A 27,846-nucleotide genomic window follows, 5' to 3' on the forward strand; every position below is an offset into this window, starting at 1 on the left:
AATTTAATGAAATTATTTTTACCCACTTCTATAATAAGTATTATAGAAGGTTTTGCTCTTTCAATTTCTAAATATAGCAATCTTCTTTGATTAGGTTGATCTGTAAACTATTAATATCCATATAATGTATACTACTTTCTGTGCAGAATTTCATGACAGAGTCATTTTGTCTTTTGAGAGAAGGATAATGACATAGTCAATTTACTATAGGTTATTCATTGCATATCATGTTATATGATGAACAGATATAGAATAGCAACATTTTAGGGCAGATGAATACATCATTTTATTTAAAAGCAAAGAACTCTCATATCCCTTGTATTATTTTATTTTTTCTCAAAATATTTACATTAGCAATGTTATCCTTTAGTTTTGGTAAGACAACATTTTTTTTCTTATAAACTCAACACAATTGAAGTCTGAACTTGATTGAGTTTCATCTTAAGATTTAAGGCCTATACTATTATACAAGAGGAGATAGCAAAATAGAAATAAATGTAACAGTGTTTTTAATCCTCAGTATATATTTGCTTACAAATTTTAAATCTAATAATATAAGTCTTTTAAATGACTATAATACATATATATATGGCATATATATATATATATATATAGTATATTATGGGTACATCATATTTTATGTTTTGTGTTGACAAGAAATCAAACCAGAGTGTTTAGTATTTATGTGTGTGATCAAAATTATTCAAAATATATATTAAAATGATTAATTTATCACCAATTATCTAGAAAAGTGCTCCCATATTGACAGTTAAGTAATCTTTTCTTCATTCTTCTTAACCCTCTACTGTGAATTCTATGAGAGTGAATAGACTCTTATTTAAGTGAACAGTTTCTTAGTTGGATATAATCTATTAACAGGATGAATATTAAGATGGTGAATAAAAATGCTGAAAAGATTTAATTAACAACTCAGGAAGGGCATTTTTATTTGTTTTCAACTTGGTAAAACTTTTGTGATTCTCACCTGTAAACATGGGGGGTACGGGGTAAGAAGCTTTTTCTCTATTATAATGAAGAGAATTACCATTAAGATTTTAGGGGGAAAAAGATTTCATATCCCCTAGCATAATGTCAGGTGGTACTTGTGGTGAAGAACCTGCCTGCCAATGAAGGAGATGTAAGAGACAGGGTTTCAGTCCCTGGGTTGGGAAGATCCCCTGGAGGATGGCATGAAAATCCATGGCAGTATTAGTGCCTGTAGAATCCCATGCACTGATCAGCCTGGCAGGTTACAGTCCATAGGGTCACACAGAGTCAGATGCGACTGAAGCAACTCAGCACTCCCTCAGCACACTGTCAGATTCTTTCAAGTATATTTAAATTCTTGTGCTAGAATTTCTGGCAGCACAAGATAACAATCAAAGTGAAACTTTCTTCTTTCAGGTATTGAAAAAAATTTCATTTTTTTAAATCTTACTCTTAAAATATAAATACCCTGATGAACACTCTGTTGATGTTATTAGTGTTTTCTGTGAGTTGGGGAAAAAGTTGTACTTCAAAAGAGGTCAGAGAGAATTGAAAATGCAAAACAATAAACAGAGATCAATGGGACAATGTACAGTTATCCTTCCTACTGGGCAATTTTGTATGTTACAAATGTAAAAGGGGAAAGTGTACAAGATGATTTGACTTATTAGAACACTTGTTAGAGAAAAAAAGACTTTGTTTTTGTTAATGTTTATTGCTTTAAAGTATTTCTTTTATTCTTAGTGTGCATTTAATATTCCTAATGTCGATTTATTGATTTGTAGCATTTCTGTAAGTATGGGGAATTCTCTGCCACATCACTAGTACCAAAATGTACCATAACACTACCTCTCTCTCAGACAGAGAGAAATGGAAGTCCACTAGTGAAAATACCAAATTCTATGTTTAATCAAACACTTTGAATTCATTTTCACTACAGGCATATTTCTGGGGTTCTGAATATTCATTAGTTTTGGGGAATGTGTTGGGCATTCCAAAAATAGTGTAACAATTAAAGCCATTCCTTAGTTTATCTTAAGTAGATTTTAAAGGCCTTATTTCACCCAGTAGTCTTCTTAACTTTCTACCCTTGATTATGCTGAGTGGTTTTATATTTGAAAAGTGTACTACCAGGCTGGACATGTGACTGGAGTAAGGCAACCTACAGCCGTGAGGTATTGATACAGATCAATTTAAACATATTGTGTGTGCTGTTTAGTTTGATATTTTTCTAAAAGACAATTTCATGTTTTTTATTGATGGTTCATAAAGAAAGAAGATGTAAGTATGGTCCCATCTTAGGCTAACAACTCATGAGATTATGATGATAAAAGGGACATTATCAATTAGAAAGTGCATTCCCAATGCCTATATTCTATAGCTTTTTAACATAGAAAAGATACATACTTTGAGTAAAACAGTAATAAAGGTGGAAATGTTTAACTTTAAAATGTTTATATTTAAAGTGGATTTTTGTTTGAAAATAATATCAAAGATATTTTGAGACAACTTCTGTCATGTATGTTCTAACAATACTTTAAAAGTATTTTATGGATCCATAAATATTTAAGGAAATTATAAATAATTATTAAAATTGTTCCTTTGAGTTTACTGTTAGAATCTAAGCACTGGTTCAGTTTTATAGTTCAATTTTTATTTTATATTGGCATATATTTGATTTACATTGTTGTGTTAGTTTCAGATGTACAGCAAACTGATTGTTATAAATATGCATACATTCATTATTTTTCAAATTCTTTCACATGCAGTTTATTATAGAATATTGAGTAGAGTTTCCTGTGCTCTACAGTTAGTCCTTGTTTTTTATTTTTATATATAATAATCTGTATATGTTCATATAAACTCTTAATTTATTCCTCCCCCCATCTTTCTCCTTTGGTAGCCATAAGTTTTATGTCTGTGAGTCTGTTTCTGTTCTGTAAATAAGTTCATTTGTATCTTTTAGTTAGATCCCACATATAAGTGATATAATATGATATTTGTCTTTCTCCTTCTTACTTACTTCACTTAGCATGATAATGTCTATATCCAATCATGTTGCTGTAAATGGCATTATTTAATTCTTATTTATGGTTCAGTAGTATTCATGGTATATATGTACCACATCTTCTTTATACATTCCTCTATTGATAGGCATTTAGCTTGCTTCCTCAGACATATTCATATTCAATCTTGATGAATCAACACTTATAAAATTGCTGTTTCTGTATTCCCTTAAATCTGATTTGTCTGAAACATGATATAGCATAGTATGTTTTTAAAATCATGCTTTTTTTTTTCAAATTCGATAAAATATATATAACACAAAATTTACCATTTTAACAATTTTAAGAGTACAATTCAGTGGTGTTAATTTCATTCATAATATTTCTCAGCATCACTATTAATTTCCAAAGCTTTTTTATCACCCTAGACAGAAAATCCACCCATTATAATGAATAGTAAATTTTAATTTTTTTATTTTTAAAATTTAGTTTTCTATAATTTATAAAATATAAAATAATTATTCTGTAATTTTTGCATATGTATACATACCTACATGTATATGTATACACACGTGTATGTGTGTAATATATATATAAAATATCAAGAAGCAATTTTTGAATTACCTGTTTATCATATGGTCCATCACTGTGTTGCATATTTTGAGAATTAACTCAATTTTATATGGCATATTTTAAGTGCATCAGACATGGACACATTGCAGAGTATTTCTAATTCTATATGTACATATTAATATGTTTTACTGGTATATATGAAGCAAAAATGAAGCAAGGCGAAGGCTAACAGAGTTTTGTCAAAAGAATGCACTGACAAACACCTGTTTCCAACAACACAACTGTAAAAATGGACATCACCAAATGGTCAATACCAAAATCAAATTGATTATATTCTTTGTAGCCAAAGATAGAGAAACTCTATAGAGTTAGCAAATACAAGACCTGGAGGTGACTGTGGAGCTGACTCAGATCATGAGCTCCTTATTGCAAAATTCAGGCGTAAGTTGAAGAAAGTAAGGGAAAAAAAAAAAAAAACTAGCCCATTCAGGTTTGAGTGTGTGCTAACCTAAATGAAATCCCTCGTGATTATACAGTAGAGGCAATGAATAGATTCAAGGTATTAGATCTGGTAGAGTGCCTGAAGAATTATGGATGGAGGTTCATAACCTTGTAAGAAGGTAATGACCAAAACCATCCCTAAGAAAAAATGAATGCAAGAAGGCAAAGTTATTGAGAAGGTTTTACAAATAGCTGAGGAAAAAGAGAAGCAAACAGCAAGGGAGAAAGGGAAAGATATACTGAACTCAGTGCAGAGTTCCAGAGAATAGCAAGGAAAGATATGAAAGCCTTCTTAAATGAACAATCCAAAGAAATAGTGGAAAACAATAGAATGGGAAAGACCAGAGATCTCTTCAAGAAAATTGGAGGTACCAAGGGAACATTTCATGCAAGGATGGGCATGATAAAGGACAGAAATTGTAAGGACCTAACAGAAGCAGAAGAGATTTAGAAGTGCAAGAATATACAGAAGAACTGTACAAAACAGATCTTAATGACTCATGTAATGACAGTGGTGTGTTCACTCACCCAGAGCCACACATCCTGAAATGTAAAGTCAAGTGGGCCTTAGGAAGTATTATTAAAACCAAAGCTAGTGGAGATGATGGAATGCCAACTGAGCTATTTAAAATCCTAAAAGATGAAGCTGCGACAGTGTTGCACTCAATATGCCAGCAAATTTGGAAAACTCAGCAGTGGCCACAGGGCTTAAGTAAGTCAGTTTTCAGTCTAATCCCAAAGAAAGGCAACACGAAAGACTGTTTAAACTACCATAGAATTGTGCTTATGCTCAAAATCTTTCAAGCTAGATATCAGCAGTATGTGAAATGAGAACTTCCAGATGTACAAGCTTCATTTAGAAAAAGCAGAGGAACCAGAGATCAAATTGTCAACATCTGCTGGATCACAGAGAAAGCAAAGGAATTTCAGAAAAACATGCACTTCTACTCCATTGACTATGCTAAAGCCTTTGACTATGTGTATCACACAAACTGAAAAATTCTGAAAGTGATGGTAATACCAACCATCTTACCCATCTCCTGAGAAACCTGTATGCAGGTCAAGAATCAACAGAACTGGACATGGAACAATGAACTAGTTCAAAAGTGGGAAAGGAGTACAACAAGGCTGTATATTTTCACCTTGCTTAGTTAACTTATATGTAGAGTACATCAAATGATTTGCCAGGCTAGATGAGTCACAAGCTGGAATCAAGATTGCCATGAGAAATATCAACCACTTCAGATATGCAGATGATACTATTCTAATGGCAGAAAGTAAAATTTATATTTTTACTTTTAAATGTATTCCTGAGTTTATATTTTGTATTATAACTCATTAATAGGAGTTACCTTTATATTATGATATTTTCTGTCTCAAAAAGCTCTAATGTATGTACTTTCCCAAGAAATTGGGTGACTAAATGTATCTACTACTTTTATATTTAAACTATATAATATTCAGTTTTTTCCTTCCCCTTTCCATTAAAATGTCGGCTCTGAAGATATCCATTATATTTCCCCAATAGTTTACAGTAACTTAGAAGCAAGTCCAATGTATATATAGGTTATGGATTTTTCCTTTGTACTTACCCTCTGTGCACTTTAACAAAGATACAGGCTACAAACTTCTACTTTCCTGGAGATGTTTGCACAAGGTACTTTGAATTGGTTAATATGTATTATTATGAACATCAACATGCTCCTAAGGAGGCATTGACTTTAGTACTGAAGCTTTCTTGGTGTTTATGCTGCTTATGCTCAGTATCTACACAAGAATATCCCTTTCCCTAAGTTAAAGGCCTTTGGCTTTACATACAACTATTGGATATGTATTTCTTAGAATTATATAAACCTAAAGACAAAGTATTTGATGAAGGAAAGGTATCAGTCCCATAGAATCTAACCTTCTCCCAAATCAAACTCTACAGTTTATGTATATATATATATATATATATATATATCATTTTTAAGATTGATTATTTATTCATTTATTTGACTGTACTACACAGTATGCAGGGTTTTAGTCCCCTGACTAATAACTGAACCCTTTCTCCCTGTGTTAAGAGTGTGGCGTCTTAACCACTTTACTGCCAGGAAGGTCCCCCTTCCAGATTTTTTTTTTTTAATTTAGTTTGTATTTATGAAGTGTCATCAACTACATTCAGGCTGACAAGACTTTTCTGTTGTAGGGTGTTTAACATATGACTAATAACTATTTTTCCTTTTAATCCTCACTGTTGCATTGAAATCAGAAATCTGCTTCTCACTACAATACCTTTAAAATCATATCCTTACCTCCTTAACATCTCTGACCTTATCAGCATGAAGACGAGTTTAATTTCAGATCTTAAAAATGCAACTATTGTAAATTACTCTGACATCCCTTATCCTTAATTCTTCATTGGCCTCATAGGTCCTCTGTTAAATTATTTTAAAAAACTCAAATGTAATCTTATTTACAATTCTACATTCCATAGACTATATATTTTGATAGACTTTATATTTTTGCTTATATTTAATTGAAGTAGTCATTCATTGTCCTTCATGTGATTTTCCAATATAGAATAGCAGTGACTGTATGGCCTTTAGTACTCAAAGATTCTCGTCAACATAGTAACATTTAAATAAAAACAGCAGTAGCATCTTTTAAAAGCATTGTAACTCTTCAGAATGATTTACTAGAATATAATTCATATTCTGCAAAATGCAAAATAGAATTAATAATCAATATGAGTATTTACACCCTCTTAATTAACAATAAAATATGTTTTAACATTCAATAAATATTCAGTGAGAATCTGTTACATGTTGAGCACTCTCACAGGTTTAGGAACACAAAAAGGCGTCAGATATATAAGGTACCCATTAACTTATACTCAGATGTATAAATTCCTAAGTGTTTCCGACTTTTAAAAACTAAAGATATTGTTTTGAGTCCTGTATTTTGAGAATAAATTGCTATGTATTTTAAGAAAAGACATTGTTTCTCTATAACCATTTGGATTTGCCTCTCTATATAAATTCATATTTCAAAGTTGGCCCAGACCCAAAGCATTGTTAACTTCCTTTCCTTTCTGGTTCACTGCACCTATTCAGACACAGGCTTCAAATTACTCCTTGAAGAAAACCAGCAGGTGATTGATAACTGGAAAAATAACCATGTCCATAGGAATAAATCAAACACATCATCATCCTGTGTGTGTGTGGTAGGCCACAGTTATTTGAGCAACTATGTGTAGCAATGGCATCCATAAATTTCATTGAGGCCCTAGAATTCAAATTGACATCAGCAAAATCAAAATTAATTGCCTATAAACTACCCTTTTGTCAACATAATTATATTTTAGTAACATGAAAAGTAACCATTTATTGCATTAAATAAAACCTATAAATTAAAAAGCTCTCTGATTCATTTTTCCCCTTCTAAAGAGTCATTATAAGAAGAAATAAAAGGTTTTACCCCAGGAGACATGTTTAACTCTGTGCCTATGGGTAATTCATTGGAAATTCAGTGGTGTTTATGGAAAAAGATGATGAGTATGTGGTAATACAAAATCTCATAATGTACTGTTTCAGAATTCAAAGGCTCTGCTAGCATCAGAAACAGTATTTTACATTCAGTACAATTCACACTTAAAGTTAATAATGACCTTCAAAACTTGCTCTTATTTATTGCTGCTGAGTTAAGAACAGAATAGCAGAGTGGAAAATGATGACATCAGGGGCACAGCAGGTAACTTAGGCACATTTAAAGTAATACTCATTTGCTACTCAATGAAACATATGATTTATAATATTTTATATTGCAAAGTATTTAAGTGATCTAGATGTTAAAATGCTATCCTCAGAAAATAATTTCTTAAAAAGATTCATCTATAAGAATTATCAAAAAGAATGCCATCTTAATTTTTATAGCTTATGCAATTTGCATTGCAAAGGTATGCATTTTCATGGGCAATTATAGAGGGTAATAATAAGAAATGGAAACTTTTTTGATCAATAAGGGAAATGTATAAAGTCATATTGTAAGTTTATCATAATCTTTTTTAATAAATATGCTTGATTTCCAAGTTGAAAATGTGTTATAATAGCTTGGGTGGAAAGATAATTAATCTAGTTAAGGCATAAAAGCCTTACTAGATGAAACCCAAATTTTATTTGCACTGTTACTTTATATAGTTGGAAATATTATTGAGAAAAAGCTGTTTTCCCGTCCTCTATTTTGTAGTATCAAACTGCATCCTAGCAGTCAACTACAGAATAGCAAATGCTTTCCAATAGGTTCTATTAAAAAGGTTTCCAACAGGTTTAATTATCCTGCAGATGTAGGTGTACAATAGTGATATCAATTGAAATGCATACATTTTAAAGTTATTTTATGGTAGAAAATTCTCAGTAGGCAGAGAGAACTATATCTGAATCTAAGCAACTTACAGAATCCTAAAATAATAGATGCTAACAAATGTCATTCTCAAGCATGAATTTCTGTGGTGTGTGTCAAATCCAAAGAAATGTAAGATCACACCATAATCCTTAAGTTTTTTTTTCTCTTTGAAAATAAATGCAAATAGTTTTAATTAAAAATAAAAATTTGTAGTGGGGCATCTCTTCTATTTCACCAACTGGATGCTCCTTAGGGATAGGAAACCATCTGTTATAGTTTTATAGGGCTGAAAAAAATCTCTCTGAAATATCACTTTTTTTGGCCTTATTTTTCTCATTAGGTAGTAGTCAATGCTACCACCAAGTCTGGGTATCCAGAAATACTCTGATCTTTTTAATCTGCCAGAGATATGTTTGAAAAGTCCTTTTCTCCCTGTTATCAGTAGATGCGAGACTGGAAATTTTCAAAAGGACATTTATTCTCTGTAAGTGTGTGTGCACACACTATGAGAATGAGCACAATAATAATCTAGTAGGAAACCAAGGCATTTAATGCCTAACAGAAGCTCTCTGAAAAACAGCACCTTATTATTTACTTCCATCATCAGCGATCTGATTTCCACATCGGACTCATTCTTTGCTAGTATGAAGTTTTGTTCCTTTTGCCTCTCCAAATTGGACCCCCATTTTGCAGTGGATGTAACATTCCCTTTAATTCACCTATTCTTCTATATTTGCATCTATTTTAGAAAGACATTATCTAGAATCCTACTGATATAAAATTTTTAAATGCTTTATAGAGCAGTAATAAACCAATTATAGAAATTAACATAAAAATAAATTGAAATGCTATTTTCTGTATTTATATGATGAAGAATCATTCTTCTGTTAAATAAAGACATGAAAAAATCACACACAGTAGTAAAGGTAAGGTTGGAATGACTAAGCCTGAGAGCCACTCAATTTCTCCCTTGTTCAAATTTATGTTCACTATTAGATGAGGAAAAGAAGTATATATATAAGTTAAATTAGTTTTTGCAATTGAAAAACTTTTATTCCACTAAAGGAATAAAACAAGGGGGAATCATTTTTACATATATTAAATATTTTATATTAAACTTGTATATTTGGTATATCTTTAGGGCAAGTACCGGAGCATCTTCAGACACACTAAATGTAGAAACCAGTAATAAATTTAATAAATTTGTTAAGCATATTATGGTACTTATTTTTTTTAATTTAATTGTATTTTTAAACTTTACATAATTGTATTAGTTTTGCCAAATATCAAAATGAATCCACCACAGGTATACATGTGTTCCCCATCCTGAACCCTCCTCCCTCCTCCCTCCCCTTACCCTCCCTCTGGGTCATCCCAGTGCACCAGCCCCAAGCATCCAGTATCGTGCATCAAACCTGGACTGGCATCTCATTTCATACATGATATTTTACATGTTTCAATGCTATTCTCCCAAATCTTCCCACCCTCTCCCTCTCCCTCAGAGTCCATAAGACTGTTCTATACATCACTGTCTACTTATTTATATTTTTCCATAGGTACTATCTTGTGAATCTTGTCAGATAGTACCCATGGAAAGATACAAACAGCCATAATATTGTGAAAAAATTTATTAAATTTAAGGGATACAAAGGAAAAAAAAACACTTTTTCTTTGTTATTAAGGTCTGTAATTATATTTTACTCTATCTTTCATGTATGAGGTACAAATACAAGTTCAATCTTCCCTTGGTAATACTGAAGAAAAATAAAAAAGAAAAAAAATAATAAAATTACCCACATCATCTCATCATTCTCATCCAAAACACACCATGTAAAATTACTATCTGAAATTGTGAGTTATGAAGTGCTTTAAATGCTTTTTGATATTAATGCTTTTACATAAGAGATATAATAAATAAGGAGTTAGAAGACCTAAAAAATAAGTAAAATACACCAATTGCTACTAAGTATTTCAAAATTCCAATCATGGGTCAAGGGCCATATCTATTCAACAAATGAAAAACTTCAGTTTTAGTATTGTCAACTCAGAGTAATTAAAACTAACAACAATTTAAGAAAGAGGACTATAAGCCTTATCTTACATCACTTACATCATTTTTATAAATTGAAGTTGAAGCCTGAGGCATTTGTTTTTATACCAGTATAGAATAACTGCTGTGATTAGCTAAGTAAAAATTAACCTTGTGCTTCTGCAATTAGAATAATGGAGAATAAAATTTCTAAAAATAAAAATAAAAGGATTAATTTACTTACATTATACAGTACCTCTTTAGATTGAGATCATAAGAGCATAGTAGACTCACTCTGTAAATTTAAAGTAATGTTGTTACAGTTTTAGTTTAATAGATTCATGAGTTTGATATTCTTAAACTCAATAATCTCTTAAACATACTTTTAAAATTACTTTATAATAATCTGTATCATCAATTAATATATCAGCATTAGTACTTTAGAGGAAAGAACTGCAGAATAATGAGCCTCCAAAAGCTTATTTATTTTTATTTTTTAAAGAGGATAGATTCTAAATTTGGGGGAGAGAAGTAATTTTGAACCAAGTTAATATGTAGATTTCTATGTACAAAAGGAACTGTATATCTTCCTAGAGTCAGTACATGGTCAAACAAATCCCATATGCCTTTTATATTCATCACTGAATTTCTGTATAATGCAAATTTTTATTTTGAGTCATACTTCTAAAATTCTACAAAGATTCTGAGTCATTTAATGTAGTTGATTATATCCATCTAGCAAATTTTGTAAAATCTTAGCTTCTTAAAGTCTTTTGCTTTTTATAAGCCACTTCTACCTATATTCATTTTTAATTCATGCAAAAATCATTTGAACAGATATTCATATTCCTATTGTACACATGTAAAATCTAACCTCAAATGAACTAAACTATTTGCCTTAGATCCTAGATTTAAGGTACATACCTAAGGTCATAGATACAGGACTTAAATCCTTTGACTTCAAATTTCTGTGTTTGCACAAATTATAATATATCTGCTAACAGACATTTTAGGGGAAAAAATATCTATTTCAAGAGTCATTTTTTTAATGTTTTTAACTCAATAAAGTTCAGTTAATCAGAGTATTTCTTTCACTCAATATTCTGCTTAATAAAAAAACCTGCTGTGTTTAAATGACCCACTCTTATTCCTGATACCTAGAACAGAAAATTGAACATTTCTGAGATGTTTTCACAATAAATACTTTGCAAGAGTAATTGCGGTTCAGAGTTCTTGAATCACTAATATATGATCTGTTTTTACCAAGAAAAATATTAACTATTAGCTTTAAGAGAAAAAAAAAAAAAACATAGTACAAATATGTTTGAATGAAGATAGCAGCAGGAAAAAAAACCCAAACCCCATCTAGACAGGTACAGACTTTATTTTCAATTAAAATGATTTTTTAAATATTTTAAAAATAAACACAATTTTCTTGCTCTTTTTCTCTGAATTCTTAGACCACTGTTTGTCATTTTAAGTCAAAGCACTAAAGCATGTATTATGCCATATAACCTGCAACTTGAAGAATGTCTTATGCAGATGATAGGTGTGTTTGATGATTGTGATACTTGGCTCATTTTCAAAGCAAACATGTAAAACCCTTGCCTTAGATCAAAGTATGGGATATAGACCAAATATGCTTGCAGTTTCATGAAAAATGAGACGGAAACCTGCGTTATTCTAAATGGAATGTACATTGGAGTTGTACGGATTTGAAAATGTTTTTAAGTAATGTCAACATGGGAAAATATAATAAAAATGTCAAAGAGGTTGCTTACTTAATTTGAATTTGTTTTCCATAGAATTATAGCTTCTGCTTTATGGGAAATTAATTAGCTTCATATTTTTTTCTAATAGTTCAGTTCAGTCGCTCAGCCGTGTCTGACTCTTTGCAACCCCATGTACTGCAGCATGCCAGGACTCCCAGTCCATCACCAGCTCTCCGAGTTTACTCAAACTCATATCCATTGAGTCAGGGATGCCATCCAACCATCTCATCCTTTGTTATCCCCTTCTCCTCCCGTCTTCAATATTTCCCAGCATCAGGGTCTTTTCAAATGAGTTAGTTCTTCACATCAAGTGGCAAAGTATTGGAGTTTCAGCTTCATCAGTCCTTCCAATGAATATTCAGGGCTGATCTCCTTTAGGATGGACTGGTTGGATCTCCTTGCAGTCCAAGGGACTCTCAAGAGTCTTCTCCAATTCCACAGTTTTCTAATAAAATCACAGCTATTAAAGCAACCCAGAAATACAGCACAACATGACAGCTTATATGGCATAAATAACTTTTGAAGTTTCAAAAGTTATTTCAAAAAAGTTTAGAATACTTAAATTGTGTGAATAGCTAGTTATGTCTTCTCCTTTGCTTCATTTTTCTTAGCAATATACCAATTGTGGTCACATCCACTTTTGCGGCGACTCAAAGGTTTAATCTGGATAGATGCATTGTCTTCTATAAAAGATATCAACATTTAAATAATTCATTACATTCCAATTTTATGGGTTTTTTCAATTATGTGTATATTTATTTATTTATGGCTGTGCTGGGTCTTCGTTGCTTTGTGTGGGCTTTCTCTGTTTTCAGAAAGCAGGGGCTATTCTTTGTGGTGCAGGGGCTTCTAATTTCAGTGGCTTCTCTTGTTACGCACAGGCTTTAGGGCATGAAGCTTTTAGGAGTTGTGGCATTCAGGCTCAGGAGTTTTGGCTTGTGGGCCCTGGAGCATGCTGGCTTCAGTAGCAGTGGCTGGTGGACTCTAGAGTTTGGGCTCAATAATTGTGGCACAAGGGCTTTGTTGCTTTGAAGCATGTGGCATCTTTCTGGACCATGAATTGAATCTGTGTCCTCTACTTACATTGGCAGGAGGATTCTTATCCACTCCACCACCAGGGAAGTCCCCATTCTAATTTTAGAAACTACTAAAAAAAATTCTTATTGTCTCATATTTTAAGGAACAACAGTTGTTTCTACATATTTATTTCTAAACAAAAATATTAAAATAAAAATCCATAAGCAAATTATTTAATTTATTAAGAAACTTTATACTTAAACTACACTTTTCAGATTTTTTCTCCCCCTTTTTTGTATAAATTTAAGCAGAATAATAAATGGCAAACAACAAATGAATGAGCCTTGCTTTTCACTTTGTAAATTAGTTGTTTCCAGGTAGAGACATTCCATTCAGAATAAAATTATGTGCTTATTATTTTTACTAACCTGGCAAAGATAATGCTTATCATTGAAACATTATATCAGGTTTTTTTAAATTTTATTTTATTTAACTTTACAATATTGTATTGGTTTTGCCATATATCAAAATGAATCCGCCACAGGTATACATGTGTTCCCCATCCTGAACCCTCCTCTCTCCTCCCTCCCCATACCATCCCTCTGGGTCGTCCCAGTGCACCAGCCCCAAGCATCCAGTATCGTGCTGGTGACTCATTTCATATATGATATTATACATATTTCAATGCCATTTTCCCAAATCATCCCACCCTCTCTCTCTCCCACAGAGTCCAAAAGACTGTTCTATACATCAGTGTCTCCTTTGCTGTCTTGTATACAGGGTTATTGTTACCATCTTTCTAAATTCCATATATATGCATTAGTATACTGTATTGGTGTTTTTCTTCCTGGCTTACTTCACTCTGTGTAATAGGCTCCAGTTTCACATTATATCTTAATTAATAACTTCTATTAGTAAAGGCTTATATCTGAAAATTTAAAAAGAAATAATACCAAAGATTCTTGAAAAAGTGTTAGTCACTTAGTTGTGTATGACTCTTCGCAATCCCATGGACTGTAGCCCACAGGCACCTCTATCCTAGGAATTCTCCAGGTAAGAATACAGGAGTGGGTAGCTATCCCTTTCTCCAGGGGATTTTCCTTACCCAGGGATTGAACTTGGGTCTCCTGCATTGTAAGCAGATTCTTTACCCTTTGAGCCACAAGGGAAGCCCCAAAGATTCTTAGAATTATTTGTCAAACTGCAAAGGCATCATCAAAGTGCAAGACACATTTTATAGGAAAGGACAGGAAAGTAAAAAATGGGAGCATATGCGTTCTTGTTTATTCTGGTACTAGAGTAATATTATTTCAATAGCCGTATAAGAGACATTAACCAGTCAAGGAAGACCTAGAGGGAAGATTGGTTAGAAGGAAAGTGATTAGTTATGGCTCTAGGCTACTCAGGCAAAACAGTTCTATCCAATAAAAATCAAAACCAACTGTTTAATGGTGGTTTTGCTTTTTCATTAGATGTACTAAAATGCATTTTGCAAGCATTGTTAATAACAGTTATAAATGAAATGCTTTACTTTTACTTCAATATATATTGGCTTAGTGGTTTACAAAAACAACAACAAAAAAAATTCAATGCAGGAGACACAAGTTCAATCCCAGGCTTGGGAAGGTGCCCTGGAGGAGGAACTGGCAACCCGCTCCAGTATTGTTGCCTGAAGATCCCCATGGACAGAGGAACCTAGTGGGTTTAAGTCCATGGGGTTGCAAAAACTCTGACATGATTGAGCAACTAAGCAATAACAGTACATATTAGCTTCCAATAAAAACAGCATAGAATAGATGTATCTCAAGAAACTGATTTTAATGTTTTTCCAAGTAATTTTTTGTTGTTACCAACTGAAATTTAAAGGTCTTCTTCATTGTATGTATAATTCTCTGTTATTCCCCAGTGTGTTCAGTTTTATCCTCTTGTTCTGGCAAAACTATTAATCTTTATGAAAGTGCCAAGTTTAAATAATATGAATATTCTATAAGGTATATATCAATGTTTATTGAATTTCAAGTTTTTATCAGGCACTGCATATTTTTCCCCTGTGTAATATACTAGAGTTATCTGTGAAGAAACAATATCTCTTATTAAAAATAGAACTTTGCCACTCAAACAAGCACAGGTGTTAAGTTGCCAATTAAAGTGAAGCAAACTGTCAAATGAAAAATGTTAATTATACTTTCTTAATCTTGACTTTGTCTTTTCTTTGTACTAAAGTCCCAACTACATATATTTGGTCATTCTGCTCTAACTGATTCAGCTTCAGAGTTCTCTGAGAAATCTCTTGTTTCTCACCTGACTTCAGGAATGTGATCATTGCTTTGTCTGTCTACTGGTTTGCAACTATGACAAAATTAAACATTTAGATTTCTTGTCAGCCCTAATATTTGCACTTCTGGCAGGAATAAAGGAAAATGTCACTTGAGCATATCCCTGCATGGGACATGACTTCTCCTAACTGATGGATTACAAAAGTTCTATTTTTATGGAAACTGCCATTTAAATGCTTATGATGCCTTATTTGATGGAGAAGCAAATCCCCACATATAACAACGCAAGACTGAAATGTTTATTGCCTAGAAATGCCATGAGTTGGAGGTTTTAGTGTTTTTTGGAATAAGAGTATTTGTTAAATATGCTGCAAGACCAACTTTTCTGTTTTTTATAAACTTGGCAGACATGGGGAAATTGGAATTATTCTAATTTAAAGAAATAAAGTTTACTCAATTATGTAATATTTATTTTTATTACAATTTAAAAAGAAAACAAATTAGCTGGGCTTACTTTTAAATTAAAGTTAACTTCCAGTTCCTTAATGTTAAATTGCAGGAAAAAGTCTGAAATTTCACACTTCTTAAAATATCATGGTCAAATATATTTGTTCTATAATATGGTTCTCATTCATTTGTTGTTTGCCATTTATTATTCTATTTAAATTTATACAAAAATAATTAGTCTCCATTTTAGTAACAAATTCAGAGAACATCTAAGACATGTTTACAAATTCCTAAAATGTAGAATCTTATATTTTATATTTTTGTATCTATTTCAAAAAGATAGTTTTTAGTACATAATGTTCACTCCAGAATTGCTTGTATGCAGCACTGCTTCAAGCCTGAGGTTGATCTCTTAAGTGACCTTGAGGTTTATATCCTTAAAAGGTGAGAAACTAAAACCAAGCATTAGACATGTCTGTACTACATAGACAAGAAATTGAGGTGATGCATTAAGCCATCATTCCCATTGAGGGCTGTATTGACATACTGAATTATTTTAATCTTAATTAAAAATAATTGTGCTGCATGTGTGCTTTCTTAGCCTTTAATTAACATAAGCTCTTCAAAATCAAAGTGGCAGCATAATAATGTGTTCATCATTTATAGTATAAATGGTGGCCCAAAGGAAAAATGCATTGCTATAATTCCTGTGTAGGTTGTTGCTGATGCACGCTGCTGATGAGAAAGCCAATCAACTAGAGGATGAACAGGAAGAAAGAAAACATTAGACATGATTTACATTTTAAAAGTATTATACGGAAACTTATGTTACCATATGTAAAGTAGATAGCCAATGAAAATCTGCTGTATGACTCAGGGTGGAATGGAGAGAAGATGGAAGGGAGGTTCAAGAGGGAGAGGACATAAGTTATCCTGTGGCTGATTCATGTTAATGTTTGGCATAAAATAAAAAAAAAAAAATCATCTGTAAAGCAACTATCCTTCAATTAAAAAATAAATAATTTTTTAAAAAAGAAATAAAAGTATTATATTTTCTTGTTTTACCAGTATGCATGCCAATTAGTTCATAGAGTCTTTTTTTTCCCTAACCTGTGTACGTGTGTGTGTGTATGTGTAATTTGGTTGTATACTGTATGAAGTGGCACATTTCCCAATCAGGTAAATCTGGAGGTGACAGTGAGTTTAAACACAAGATTTGATTACACTTCCAACTAAATAGCCTGGAAGTAGTAAAAAAGAAATGGGTGATTGCTGTGGTAGAGCAGACAATGACAGGTTTTTCCAAGTTACAATTAATGTTAATTTTCTGTTCCTCCATGAATATCTTTATTGAGCTCATGCTTGATGAGCTGCACTTTTGTAAGGGCTCAGTGGGGCAGATAATTTAAAATAACAGACAACCCCCTAAATCATTTATATACGACCTTGGAAAGATTTATAAAGTTTGGACAGGGCATAGATTCACATTTTTTATTGTTTCTACATTTAGCTTAAAGTTCACTGTGAGGTGTCCCAAAGGAATTCAAATTAGAAAGGAAAAGTTCTAGAATTATCAATTCAGATTATGCATATGTGGATTGGTCTCAGGTCATTCTGCTTTTTTCTCTAGCTAAGAGTCTGTTCCCTGCTTGATCTTTATTATTCTGCTGACTGATTCGAGCCTGAGACCAAATAAATGGTCTCAGGACAGGAGCTCTTCGATCATCTTTAAACAGCACGGCAAAAGTATTCTGAGTATCCCATTTAAGGTATTTTATGCAAAGTGTGATATACGTTATTTTCTTAAAAGCTTTAGAACTTCTTTTTTGATTTCTGAAAAATAGCACTCAGGAAACGTCTCAAATCAACTAGTGCACTTTTACTGATCAATATAGGAATATTTAAAGCTACCATTTTTTTTCTGCTTTGTTTTAAATAAAATTTTGGATAATAACCATTAACTTAAGAAATTTATTTTTTCAGTTCAGTTCAGTTCAGTTTGGTCGCTTAGCTGTGTCCAACTCTGTGCGACCCCATGAACCGCAGCACACCAGGCCTCCCTGTCCATCACCAACTGTGAGAGTCTACCCAAACCCATGTCCATTGAGTTGGTGATGCCAAGCAACCATCTCATTCTCTGTCATCCGCTTCTCCTACTGCCCTCAATCTTTCCCAGCATGAGGATCTTTCCAAATGAGTCAGCTCTTCCCATCAGGTGGCCAAAGTATTGGAGTTTCAGCTTCAACATCAGTCCTTCCAATGAACATCCAGGACTGATCTCCTTTAGGATGGACTGGTTGGATCTCCTTGCAGTCCAAGGAACTTTGAAGAGTCTTCTTCAAATCCAACACCACAGTTCAAAAGCATTAATTCTTCGGTGCTCAGCTTTCTTTACAGTCCAACTCTCACATCCATACATGACTATTGGAAAAACCATAGCCTTGACTAGATGGAGCATTGTTGACAAAGTAATGTCTCTTCTTTTTAATATGCTGTCTAGGTTGATCATAACTTTCTTTCCAAGGAGTCTTGGAAGGAAATTTAATTTTCTTTTAATTTCATGGCTGCAATCACCATCTGCAGTGATTTTGGAGCCCCCCAAAAGAAAGTCAGCCGTTGTTTCCACTGTTCCCCCATCTATTTCCCATGAAGTGATGGGACCAGATGCCATGATCTTAGTTTTCTGAATGTTGAATTTTAAGCCAAATTTTTCACTCTCCTCTTTCACTTTCATTAAGAGGCTCTTTAGTTCTTCTTCACCTTCTGCCATAAGAGTGGTGTCATCTGCATATCTGAGGTTAATGATACTTCTCCCAGCAATCTTGATTCCAGCTTGTGCTTCATCCATCCTACCGTTTCTCATGAGGTACTCTGCATAAAAGTTAAATAAGCAGGGTGATAATATACAGCCTGACATACTCCTTTTCCAGTTTGGAACCATTCTGTTGTTCCACGTCCAGTTCTAACTGTTGCTTCCTGACCCGCATACAGGTTTCTCAAGAAGCAGGTCAGGTAGTCTGGTATTCCTATCTCATTCAGAATTTTCTGCAGTTTCTTGTGGTCCACACAGTCAAAGTCTTTGGCATAGTTAATAAAGCTGAAATAGATGTTTTTCTGGAACTCTCTTGCTTTTGCAATGGCGACCCACTCCAGTACTCTTGCCTGGAAAATCCCATGAATGGAGGAGCCTGGAAGGCTGTGGTCCATGGGGTTGCGAAGAGTCAGACATGACTGAGCAACTTCATTTTCACTTTTCACTTTCATGCATTGGAGAAGGAAATGGCAACCCACTCCAGTGTTCTTGCCTGGAGAAACCAGGGATGGCAGAGCCTGGTGGGCTGCCGTCTATGGGGTCATACTGAGTTGGACATGACTGAAGCGACTTAGCAATGATCCAGCAGATGTTGGCAATTTGATCTTTTGTTCCTCTGCCTTTCCTAAAACCAGCTTGAACATCTGGAAGTTCACTGTTCACATGTTGCCGAAGCCTGGCTTGGAGAATTTTGAGCATAGTGGGTTGAAATTTCCTTCTCCATTTTATTTCTAGATTTAATTTTAAATATGTGTTTGTTTTAACATAGGTGCTTCCCAGGTGGCTCAGACAGTAAAGAATATGCCTGCCATGCAGGAGAGCCAGGTTTGATCCCTGGGTCAGGAAGATCTCCTTGAGAAGGGCATGGCAACCTACTCCAGTATTCTTTCCTGGGGAATTCCATGGACAGAGGAGCCTGGCAGGCAACAATCCGTGGGGTTGCAAAGAGTCAGTCACAACTGAGCGACTACATGCACATTTTAACATACCATGTTCCCCTCTCTAGGGAGGTAGAAATATTGATGTTATTTATCTTATATATAATTTATAGACAGATTTTGAGGACTTTCTATATGTTTGTGGAAAACTAAATTTTCTTATGTAATGCAGTCCCTTATTCATTAGTTACAAAATCTGTTTAAATTATTCCCTAAGACTCTCAATTTGCCAATCAACAGAATTAGTTCCACCAATAATTGTATATTTGTTGAACTAGTCATCCTCAATATTTTTATTAATGCAATCAGTAGAATGATAATTATTATTATGAAATTTACAAATTGTTACCTACTTCCCTTCTCAGTAATTATTACTCTTTATGAAATGTGTTTGCACATTGCAAATCATAATGGAAATGCATTTTAGTAAAGAATAGAATAATTTTGGCTTGTATAAATTTGGAAATGATATTTTTGTTGAAAACCACTATATGCTAAGAGAAAAAAAAATGTAGAAAACTGGAATATACTTAGAAGTCATCTCTCATCGGAGGAATTCTTTCTGCACCATCTAAAACATGGGTCATTTCACTTTTCTCCTTTTCATCTATTGGTAAATCTTCACATATGACAAAAGATAAATTCTTATTTGACATGTTGAATTTAAAATTTTTACTAAAGTTGAAGGAAAATCTACTTTTCAGTAGCTTCTAACATTTGTTCCTGGTGTATATTCTTAGGACTACAGTGGTGTATGTCTCCTGATTCTGCCTTAGAAAAATACTTCAGATACTTGAAGGGTGCTTTTATCTCATTTTAATTTTTCTACTTTTTAAGGTGAAAACCACTAGACTCACCAGATGCTTTCAGCTTTTGTTCATACCTTTAAGTATAAATATTTAGTGTTTCAGTGAAGCTAGTGACTTAAGACATACAGCAGCCACCTGTCACTTCTATCCTCAATTGAATCCTACAGTCCCCATAAACTCTGAATAATCATAAGTTCTCTTTTATATCTTGCCTGATTGGACTGGCTTTCTTATCATTCTCTCTCCCCACCTTATTCTGAAATTTTCCAAGATAATTTGGTGGTCATACCTTTATTATTGAAGACTAGTTAAAATAAGAAAACGGAGGTCCCCTTCAAATGTATATTGATGTAATAATTCACAATTTTTGCTAAAGTGCTTTAATTGCTGTAGAATTATTTTGTTTTATGACCTTCAAATCATATTCCTTCATCTCATTCCCAAAGATAACTAAAAAGAATTGATACCATTATTTATGAAAATATAGATATTGTAGCTTGCTTTATGGAATCCTCTTTAAAAATATTGGTGTACATACAAAATAAAAGGTGAAACAATTAGTTTGGCATAGGAAATGGCAATCCACTCTTGTATTCTTGATTGGAAAATTCCATGGACAGAGGAGGCTGGTGGGCTACTGTCCATGGGGTCGCAAAGTGTTGGATACAACTGAGCAAGCCTGCATGCATATATATTTTCCATGAATACACAGGAATTGAACCCAGATCTCCTGCATTGCAGGCAGATTCTTTACCGACTAAACAATGAGGGGCTTCCCCACAGCTCTGAGACCAGACTTATTCATTTGCCTGTATTATGTATTGCCCCTATTATTCCTACCTTAAAAAAAATTTTTTTAAGAAAATCAAAGCAAAAAGCAATTAAGCAACTATAGTTTTCTTTTTGTCTGTTAATCCTGTACCCTTTTCCAAAAACTATGGACCCCTAACTCTAATTATTTTGTTTATCAAGCATTGAATAGTTTATTTATAAAATCAAATCATTCAAAGATAAATAAGATCTAAGGACACCTGTAATATTCATTAATCTTTAGTATATTTTCTTCTAAAATTATAATTTATTGTAGTTTAAGCATTTTTCTTAAATATTATAGAATAATACTTTTTATTGTCATTAGAACTGGTTTATTTTTTAGAGTCTCTATGTTAGTGAATTATGTTATTATTATTATTAATTTTATTATTTTGTACTTGACTTCAACTTGTGTGAGTCAAAGAGTGGGAAGATCCAAGTTTACATATCCAGCACCTTTATTATTTTATGCCAAAATATATTATGTCTCCAAAACATCTATTTTGGCTTTTAGGACAATTAATATGACCATAACTGGGAATCTTACTCCTTGGAAGAAAAGTTACGAGCAAACTAGATAGCATATTGAAAAGCAGAGATATTACTTTGCCAACAAAGGTTCATCTAGTCAAGATTATGGTTTTTCCTGTGGTCATGTGTGGATGTGAGAGTTGGACTGTGAAGAAAGCTGAGCGCCGAAAAATTGATGCTTTTGAACTGTGGTGTTGGAGAAGACTCTTGAGAGTCCCTTGGACTGCAAGGAGATCCAACCAGTCTATTCTAAAGGAGATCAGCCCTGGGATTTCTTTGGAAGGAATGATGCTAAAGCTGGAACTCCAGTACTTTGGCCACCTCATGCGAAGAGTTGACTCATTGGAAAAAGACTCTGATGCTGGGAGGGATTGGGGGCAGGAGGAGAAGGAGACGACAGAGGATGACATGGCTGGATGGCATCACTGACTCGATGGACGTGAGTTTGAGTGAACTCCGGAAGATGGTGATGGACAGGGAGTCCTGGCGTGCTGCGATTCATGGGGTCGCAGAGAGTCGGACACGACTGAGTGACTGAACTGAACTCAATTGAACTGGGAATCATTTATGAACAAATTCATCTGTTTAAGAGAGGGAATAAACCTGTTCATCAGAGCAACTAGATGCACATGGATACATAATTCATCCTTATTAATTACGGTTTTTATATTTGTGAAATCTAATCACTAAAACTTATCTGTAACACCAAAATTAAACCCATAACATTTTCTTGCTCACTCATGGACACGCAGAGTGGTAAAATTTTGAGCTTCCCCACCAGGGTGTTTTCTTAGCTAAACTCAAACAAAATGATATCTGTCTTTAGTTTCAGTTCTCATACTGTAAAATGTCTTCTTTCTATGGTCTATTTAGTGTAGATGTAATGTACTTTGCATTTTTATGTTTTATTGTTGGTGTTGGTGCTTTGTTGGCTAAAACTGATCCCCCCAACAACATTGTACTGAAGTACTGCCTGATACTCCTAAGACAAGAAGTTTCTAATATGCCTTATGAGAAAAATGTCAGGCATGAGTTATGATGCTGATGATCTTGAGTTCAATGCTAATCAATCCACAATATGGTACATCCAGAAAGAGGACGAGAAAATTTATAATATGTACATGAATCCTCTCAGAAAAGTGCTAAAGTAACATCTATATCATATGATGAAACTATGGTAAAAATGGAAATATGGCTAAATTTATGGCTTCATGATATTATGACTTACTAAAAACTGCACAGTAGATAACACTGTTGGACTGAAAGCCAAGAACTCTATGGACATATCACCCAGAGTCAGGAAAACATTAAACCCTTCACAACCAGTGGTATATTACAATTAGGTAGTGCATATTATTGTTTATAAGAAATATATATTAAATAAGTTACCATGAAATAATGTCATATAATGATTGAATGACAAAAATGTTTTGAACCAGAGGCTCACAGGAACCTAATTCTGCTTTTTCTGGGAGCAATGGCTCAGTATTTACTAATTCAGTGTCCACAATGACACAATAGAAAATAACAACCATGAATAATGATATTGGCTACACATATATGCATACATTAATATAGATATATAAATATCTGTGTGTGTATATATATATATATATATTCATTCAGTGTTACTGACTTTTTTGAGAGTCCAATATGTCACTTTAGAGAATTAACAGTAATAATGGATATTTGCATGATTTACATGCTAGGAATTTACACTGTTTTCAGGTTTATTAGAGACAGGGAACCAGATTTTGTTGATATTTAAAATGTTATTCTGAGGCAACAGTGTTTATGTATGTATAATGAGTACTAATTCTGAGCTCGTTGTATGTGCAATTGTATATTTTGAATATAATTAGAACTTCTGTAATTATACATTTTAATTATCTCACAAATTTTAGAATGTTCTTGTTGCTTCTTCCTAGAACAGCAAAAACACTGACAACAATCACAATAATGACAACAATAAAACACACTGCTACATTCCAAGGACACAGTGTGACAGACAGAGTGTCAAAAATAATCACAGGGAATGATGGAGCATCCTCACATCATTTGAATTCTTTTTTAGTGAATTTCATAATCTGACAGTGTTTTGTTTGTCACACGCCATGATTTTTGGTTTGTGGCAAAGAGGTTAAGTATTTAAAGGTCTCCTACTGGTTAAGCTGTCCTACTACTCCCTTGATAGATTCACTGTTTTGAGATACAAGTTGTCTCAACTTTGTAATCTGGCATTCACATTGGCAGTATAAGTAGAAAAAAAAAAAAAATCACCTTATCTGCATGTGAAAATTGATACTGATATTAGTTTATTTGAATATTAACTTATTTCTCATAAAGCTGTTGTAGTTTTTTGCTCTGGGCTCACATTTTGTTGTTGTTAATTGTTTAGTTGCTAAGTCATGTCCAACTCTTTGTGACCCCATGGACTGTAACCTGCCAGGCTTCTCTCTCCATGGGATTTCCCAGGAAAGACAGCTGGAATGGGTTGCCATTTCCTTTTTCAGGATATCTTCCCAACCCAGGGATTGAACTTGTGTCTCCTGCTTTGGCAGGCAGATTCTTTACCACTGAGCCATGATATTCCTTCCTAAAAGGAAAGTAAAGTACTTACATAATTCTTTAATGATGGTTACGGTAGGCAGGACATTGTTGATAGAACATCTCTGGGGTCTCTTTAAAATTTTATCATTTTATAATTTCCCTGCTGTTGCTGCTGCTGCTGCTAAGTTGCTTCAGTCGTGTCTGACTCTGTGCGACCCCATAGATGGCAGCCCACCAGGCTCCCCCGTCCCTGGGATTCTCCAGGCAAGATCACAGGAGTGGGTTGCCATTTCCTTCTCCAATGCATGAAAGTGGAAAGTGAAAGTAGAAAGTCACTTGGTCGTGTCCAACTCTCAGCGACCCCTTGGACTGCAGCCTACCAGGCTCCTCCGTCCATGGGATTTTCCAGGCAAGAGTACTGGAATGGGGTGCCATTGCCTTCTCTGATAATTTCCCTAGCAATCTACAAAATTCAGATTAGCTTTTTTTTCTTTTTTATGTTTTTGATAGCCAGAAAATTCTGATTGGGGTTTCCAAAATATATGTACTTTAGGTTAAACTCTATGCAGAGAATTGGTAAAATATATAGGAAACCAGTGAATGCTGCTTAGTTCTCCAATTAGGCTTTATTGATATTATTTAGAAATATTGTGGTAGAAAGACTTAACCTATAGATTCCATTTTTAATTTATTGATCAGTAGGTATTTTTGTGAGTAAAGGTGTAATATTATCATATTTAACTACAGCCTTTTCCCTGGTGGCTGAGAGGGTAAAGAATTGGCTTTCAATGTAGGAGACTGGTTTCAATTCCTTGGTTTGGGAAGATCCCTTGGAGAAGAAAATGCCAACCCACGTGAATATTCTTGGCTAGAGAATTCCATGCACAGAGAAACCTGGCTGGCTACAATCCGTGGGGTTGCAAAGAGCTGGACATGATTGAGCATGCACCTTGCATTTATTTTACCTCTATGTACTTTACAACTAAGTTTGTTCTAATTCTATTAAAAGTTTATTGAACAACTTGTTATAACTATCCAGTGCCTTTTGAAACATTTTTTCTTTTCCAGAGAGTAAAAAAGTAGAATATTTAGTCTTCAGTTCAGTTCAGTCGCTCAGTCGTGTCCAGCTCTTTGAGACCTCATGGACTGCCGACAACAGGCTTCCCTGTCAATCACCAACTCCCAGAGTTTACTCAAACTCGTGTCCATTGAGTCACTCATGTCATCCAACCATCTCACCGTCTGTCATCCCCTTCTCCTCCCGCCTTCAACCTTTCCCAGCATCAGGGTCTTTTCCAACAAGTCAGTTCTTCGCATCAAGTGGCCAGAGTATTGGAGTTTCAGCTTCAGTATCAGTCCTTCAAATGAATATTCAGGACTGATTTCCTTTAGGATGGACTGGTTGGATCTCCTTGCAGTCTAAAGGACTCTCAAGAGTATTCTCCAACACCACAGTTCAAAAGCATCAATTCTTTGGTGCTCAGCTTGCTTTATAGTCCAACTCTCACATCTATACATGACTACTGGAAAAGCCATCTTTGATTCGATGGACCTTTGTTGGCAAAGTGATGTCTCTTCCATTTAATATGCTGTCTAGGCTGGTCAAAACTTTTCTTCCAAGGAACAAGTGTCTTTTAATTTCATGACTGCCGTCACCATCTGCAGTGATTTTGGAGCCCAGAAAAATAAAGTCTGCCACTATTTCCACTGTTTCCCCATCTATTTGCCATGACGTGATGGGAACAGATGCCATGATCTTAGTTTTCTTTGTGTGCTGAGACCCCTTCACAGCCTCCCCCAGACGCTGCCCTCTCTAGGAAGGTTTTTTTAAATTAATTTATTTATTTTTATTTTAATTAATTTTAAAATTAATGTATTCATTTTAATTGGAGGCTAATTACTTTACAATATTGTGATGGTTTTTGAAATTGACATAAATCAGCCATGAGTGTACATGCTTCCCTCATCCTGAACCCCCCTCCCTCCTTCCCTCCCCACCCCATGCCTCAGAGTTGTCCCAGTGCACCAGCCCTGAGCACCCTGTCTCATGCATCTAACCTGGACTGGCGATCTATTTCACATATGATAATACACATGTTTCAATGCTATACTCTCAAATCATCCCACCCTTGGCTTCTCCCACAGAGTCCAAAAGTCTGTTCTTTACATTTGTGTATCTTTTGCTGTCTCTCATATAGGGTTATCATTACCATCTTTCTAAATTCCATATATATGAGTTAATATACTGTATTGGTGTTTTTCTTTCTGACTTACTTTACTCTGTACAATAGGCTCCATTTCATTTACCTCATTAGAACTGATTCAAATTTGTTCTTTTTAATAGCTGAGTGATATTCCATTGTGTATATGTACCACAGCTTTCTTATCCATTCATCTGCTGATGGACATCTAGGTTGCTTCCATGTCCTAGCTATTGTAAACCATCCTGTGATGAACATTGGGGGTGCACATATCTCTTTCAGTTCTGGTTTCCTTGGTGTGTATGTCCAGCAGTGGGATTGCTGGGTCATATGGCAGTTCTATTTTCAGTTTTTTAAGGAATCTCCACACTGTTCTCCATAGTGGCTGTACTAGTTTGCATTCCCACCAACAGTGTAAGAGGGTTCCCTTTTCTCCACACCCTCTCCAGCATTTATTGCTTGTAGACTTTTCGATAGAGCCATTCTGACTAGTGTCAGAATGGTACCTCATTGTGGTTTTGATTTGTATTTTCTGATAATGAGTGATGTTGAGTATGTTTTCATGTGTTGTTAGCCATCTGTATGTCTTCTTTGGAGAAATGTCTGTTTAGTTCTTTGGCCCATTTTTTTATTGGTCGTTTATTTTCTGGAATTGAGCTGCATGAGCTGCTTATATATTCTTGAGATTAATCCTTTGTCAGTTGCTTCATTTGCTATTATTTTCTCCCATTATGAAGGCTGTCTTTTCACCTTGCTTACAGTTTCCTTCGTTGTGCAAATGGTCCCATTTGTTTATTTTTGCTTTTATTTCCATTACTTTGGGAGGTGGGTCTTAGAGGATCCTGCTGTGATTTATGTCAGAGAGTGTTTTGCCTATGATTTCCTCCAGGAGTTTTATAGTTTCTGGTCTTACATTTAGATCTTTAATCCATTTTAGTTTATTTTTGTGTATGGTGTTAGAAAGCATTCTAGTTTCATTCTTTCACAAGTGGTTGACCAGTTTTCCCAGCACCAATTGTTAAAGAGATTGTCTTTTTCCATTGTATATTCTTGCATCCTCTGTCAAAGATAAGGTGTACACAGGTGCATGGATTTATCTTTGGGCTTCTATTTTGTTCCATTGATCTATATTTCTGTCTTTGTGCCAGTACCGTACTGTCTTGATGACTGTAGTTTTTTAGTATAGTCTGAAGTCAGG

At 34.1% G+C, this 27,846-nt stretch overlaps 1 protein-coding gene across 5 annotated transcripts in view; it reads left to right on the forward strand.

The window, feature by feature from the left end:
* CADM2 (cell adhesion molecule 2) overlaps positions 1-27,846 on the forward strand; it is a 1,275,593-nt gene that overhangs the window by 597,464 nt on the left and 650,283 nt on the right. The window lies entirely within an intron of this gene.

The sequence above is a fragment of the Bos taurus genome, chromosome 1, assembly GCF_002263795.3.
Source record: "Bos taurus isolate L1 Dominette 01449 registration number 42190680 breed Hereford chromosome 1, ARS-UCD2.0, whole genome shotgun sequence".
Taxonomy (NCBI): Eukaryota; Metazoa; Chordata; class Mammalia; order Artiodactyla; family Bovidae; genus Bos; species Bos taurus.